The following is a 5,505-nucleotide window of genomic DNA, read 5'->3' on the forward strand; positions in this document are numbered from 1 at the left end:
TTCTGCATGGAGCACTGGGTGTTATGCACAAACAATGAATCATGGAATACTGCATCTAAAACTAATGATGTAATGTATGGGGATTAACATAAGAATAAAAAAATAAAAAAAAAACATCTGAAATAACTCTTTGTTCCCTTGTCAAAGATCAGTTGACTATATTTACAGAAGTCTGTTTCTGGGCTCTTTATTTTGTTCCATTGATCTATTTATCTATTCTTTCACCAATACCACACTGTCTTGATTATTATAGCTTTACAAGTAAGTAGAGTGAGTCTTGAGGTTAGGTAATGTTGGCCCTCCAACTTTGTTCTTCTCCTTTAATATTGTGTTAGCTATTCTAGCTCTTCGTGTCTCCATATAACTTTAAAATCAGTTTTTCAATATCTACAAAATATCTTGCTGTGATTTTGATTGGGATTGCATGAAAGCTGGGGATCAAGTTGAGAAGAACTGACATTTTGACAACATTGATTCCTCCTATCCATGAACATGCAATATCTCTCCATTTATTTAGTTCTTTGATTTCATTAATCAGAGTTCTGTAGCCTTCCTAGTTTAGATCTTGTACTGATTTTGTGACATTTTTATCTAAGTATTTTATTTTTGGGTGCTATTTAAATAATATTATGCCTTTAATTTCAAATCCCAGTAGTTAATTGCTGGCATATAAGGAATTGATTGGCTTTTGTGTATTAACGTTGTATCCTACAACCTTGCTATAATTGTATATTACTTCTAGGGGTTTTTTATTCTTTCATATTTGATACATGAATGATTACATCATCTGCAAAGAAAGAGAGTTTATTTCTTCCTTCCCAATATGCATACCTTTTAGTTTTTTTTTGTATTGTCTTATTGCATTAGCTAGGACAATAATTTATTTTTACACCTGTGCTGCTTCCACTCGGGAAGCCATCACTGTGTCTCCTGAAGATTATTGCCATGTCCTCTTAACTGATCTCTCTGCTCTCACCTGAGTTTCCTCCAGTCCATTCTAACGAAACAGCCAGAGTGACCCCTTTTAAGACATTTTTAGTAAAACCTTGTCCCTCCCAGCTACAACCACGCAAAGCTCTTCATTCCACTCTGTGTAAGACTTACATTCTAACGAGGGCTTGCAAGACCCTGCACCATCTGACTTACCTCCTGCTATCACCTTGATGTCCACATTCTATTATCTTCCCCTCGTTCATCCCATACCAGACATTCTAGGAAATTTCCCACCTTAGTCCTTTCCAAGGCAGTCCTGCATTATCTATCTGGGAGGTTCAGGAGTGGAGCATAAGGGAAGGGTAGTTTTATAAGTAAATACAGGCTGAAAGTCAGCATGACATTAGGAAAATTGGCGTTTATTTTTTTAAATAGGTGATTCTTAAATAGGTCTCTGGATGGTATAGATGAGATGGTTGACACATATAAATACATTCGTTTCAGGATGACTTAGTTGTAACTACTCACCGAGTGATCACATTTTGTTATAACACATTCCTATTAAAAACTGAGTAGCTACTTTATTTTCACAAGATAATTACTTTCTGAGTTTTGCCATCGTTCTCCTTCTTACTGCATTATCAAGAAGATGTGATCTCTTTTCAGGAGAGGATATCCTGTATTACCATCCTGGAAACGACAAGGACTAAAGCAGGAGAGCAGTTACAGAGGGCAATGCAATTGAGTAGACTTTCATTTAAGTCAATGAAGACCCAGCGATGGTATCATGGAGGTGGGATCTGTGAAGTGACACAGGGTCCCACATTAAAGGGGGCTCATCCTTGGTTTAATGCTTTACTATCACTTAGTACTTGAAAAACTTATTAATTTTAGAGCAAGGGCCCTGCATTTTCTTTTGCACTGTACTCCATAAGTTATGTAGTCAGTTCTGTGAAGACCTAAGCATATCATTTGATGGAAGAAAATGACATTGTATACAAAAAAATGGTTGAAGATGCAAAACGGAGATGATAAAATAAATAGAATGAGATCCTAGAAGAGAAAGAAAGAAGGAAGAGAAAGAATATGGGTACAGGTCTTAGAATCAGTAGGGACAGGGACTACAGTTAAAAAAAGGAGGGAAGGGTGGAAAGAAAGGTTGAAGAAATGAAGGCATCCTACACTTTTGAGGGAGAAGATAAAGAGGTTTCCAACTCTCAGTGTTCTCTATGTTCTCAGTAGGGCAGCGCAGCACCAGAAGCATGTGTTTAAACAATAGAGATCTTAAATAAATATTTGAAAGTGGGAGAAGATAAATACTATGAGAAAGATAGTGGAGGAGTAAACGTGTGAGAAAAACTAAACCAAATGTAAAACAAATCTTATCAGAGCAGAATGCAAACACGAAGTCCTAATGGAGAAAGTTATAACAACAAATGTAGAAGAGGAAAACAATGTGCATTTGTTATGCCTTCACATATGTCGATAAAGCTTCTTAATACATGAACAAATATTCAATATTCTGTAAGATAATAATGTGATTTCCTGGGGTGCCTGGCTGGCTCAGTCCATAGAGCATGTAACTCTTGATCTTGGGGTTATGAGTTTGAGCCCCGCGTTGGGTGTGGAGGTTACTTAAAAATAAAATCTGTAAAAAGAATAATGTTATTTCCTTAGTTATTAGTGACCACACTTTATTCATAGGAAGACTGTATAAGAAGGTTGTCATGTTTAAGTTCCTGGAAATTCTTTTGGTTACCATTTTCTTATAACAAGCTTTAAGCGTTCTTTATCTCTAATATTTCCTGTATCGCCCCACCAATTAATTAGCTACATTCTCATTATAATCAGTCATCCCCTAAGAGTCACTTAACTGATTTTTTCCCATAATTCTAATTAAGGCCTTTATTTTTTAAAGTTTTTCTTAACTTCTTGGTTGACGTATAACACAAACAGTGAAAGATTCACACCACAAGGGCACAAATCCATGAGTTATCACAAATGAATGCAGCTGTGTAACCATCATCCAGATCAATAAACACCATGCTGCTGACACTCAAAAAGCAAACCCCAAGCCTTGTCCCATTTACTCCCAGCTTTCTCTCCAGACCCTTCTCTTTCTAACTATCTTGACTTCTTACATTACAGATTTGTTTTTGAAGCTTGTGTTAATTAAACCAAGCATTCTCATGTCTGGTCTTCCTGAGGATTAGGCTTTTGGGACTCCTAGGTGTTACTGTGTGTAGCAGTGCTTCGTTCACGTTCATTACTGCATATCCTATTGTACGAATGCAACATTTCATTTACACTTTCTGCTCCTGTTGATGGATATTTCTCTCATCTCATTATAGTTTTATTTTGCATCTTTTCAAAGCTTTCAAATGTGGATCCTGTTTTGAAAGGCTTCATGGTAGTTTGGATTTTCTCTTTTATGAAAGTCTGTTCAAGTCTCTGGCCTCTTTTACTATTGGGTTATCTGTCATTCCCTTTTTGATTTGCATTGGAAGTCCCCAAGACCGTGCTCAGGCTGCGTGTTTCACTAGAAGGACTCCCAGGCCACAGAAAAACAGTTATACCCGTACAGAGAATGGATCCAGACTAATATCAGCAAAGGTAAAAGCACCGGGGTGAAGTTGAGGAAAAACCAGGTGCAAGTTTCCAGCTGTCTTCTCGAAGTGGAGTTACATGGGGCTATAATAGACTTATTAAATAGACTTTTCATTCTCCCAGAAATAATGTGTGGAACTATGTAGGCATGCAGCACTTGCATGACTGACCTTAGCTCCTCAGACTCCAGCCCTCAGAGAAAAACAGGCATCACCGTAAGCCACACTTTTTGCACAAACTACCTGGTCAAACTTGTACCACATGGCCCGGGTCTCAGGTCTACAAAAATAGTCTTATCAGGTAGAATTTTCCAAAGGCTCAGAGTTTGGCTAATCCTGAAAACAAGCCCTTCTTGGGACTGTGCAGAGCTTGAGCCACACTGGTCTGCTAAGTTAACCCTTGCCTGTACAGATTTGTAGAATAATAGATTGGAGCCCATTTCGCTTGCCAGTGTTATAATTTTTATCTCCTACTATGTGACTGGCTTTTTATTATCTTGACTGCTTTGATAAGCAGAAGTTCTTACTTCTGTTCCATTGACTAATCCCTGCATCAGTTAGTGTGGCTCTATAATAAGAGAATTGACATTTTTACAATGTTATTGTCCCCAGTCCTTGCACATGGTAGATCTATCCATTAACTCATGCATTCCATAATTTATCTTTAAACAGTGAGAAATCTATTAGGAAAATAGCTTTCTCTGCATAGAGGTCTCATACAGCTTTTATTATATTTTTTTCCAAGATATTTGATATTTCTGATGTTATTGTACATAGCATACTTTTGAAAAATTTACTTTATATTTATTCTGGTTGGAAATAATGAACTAGAGGCAAAAGCATTTTTTTAGAGAAGTTTACTTGCAATTAATATAAGAAGTCAGAAATTAGAAGAACCAGCTTACCAAATTGAAAAAAAAAAAAACCAGTAGGTGTTTAAAAAAAAATAGCAAGATTATCATCAGACTGTTTATGGTAGAAAAATAGCTACTTTTTCACATAATTATTACATCCACAGAAATCATATTTTTTCAGACATCAGCATTGCAAAAATTATGGAGAAAGACATTTTTCATTAGAGTCTGTTTTGTCCTGGGTAAATGATTCTTAACCTGGTGTTGAGTTAGGCAGTCTCTCTCCAGAAAGTAATCAGCTTCTGCATGGAAAATGTGCTGTAATTCCTGATTACAGCCCTTGGGACAGTCTGACAAGTGTCCGTTTGTAATGATCACATCAACTGGCAAAGACAAGAACTATTCATCTATTGGCTGTAGAATCAATATTTAGGAGTAATTTGTGCAGTTCTTTACTAAGGTTCTTTTTTACATTTCTTCCAAAAACAGTGATCTCCAGATGATCAGATCCTTGAGCTAAATTTCTTCATCTTTGCATCAACAGGGACATATTTGGCCACACACAAACCAGTCCCTGAACCAGAACTAGACTGGACCGAGAACTGGGCATAATCTGGAACCGAATTAGGATAAGAGGTAGAAAATAAAAGGGTGGGGGGAAAGAGAGAACTCTATGACCACATAAGATCACCTCGAAAGCTAAGAAAAGGCTTGCCTCAATGTGAGGGGCCAATGGAAGGTTCACTTGGCACACTGTCATTTTCAACTCTGGTAGGTGAGTCTCTCTGGACATGGATGGATAACTCAGAGAGAAATTACATTAGAAAAGAAAATTAAGGGTTTTCTTTCATAAAGGTGCAAGCATAGACTTTAAGGGTCTGGCTTACTAAATAAGAAATATAACAAGTATTTAAATAAGGAGAAACGCACAAGATGACAAAGGTTGTATTGGTTATATTAGCTCATTCATGCTGAAAAACAACAGTGTTTTCATATAATTATCCTATCCACAAAGATTGTGAAATTTATTCAGACAACAGCACTATATAAGATGGTAGTAAAGTTTTTTTTTTTTTTTTTTTATCAAGAGTCAACAATTTATGAGAGAAACT

This window comes from Leptonychotes weddellii, chromosome 6 (genome assembly GCF_054177405.1).
Source record: "Leptonychotes weddellii isolate Sample4059 chromosome 6, ASM5417740v2, whole genome shotgun sequence".
Lineage (NCBI taxonomy): Eukaryota > Metazoa > Chordata > Mammalia > Carnivora > Phocidae > Leptonychotes > Leptonychotes weddellii.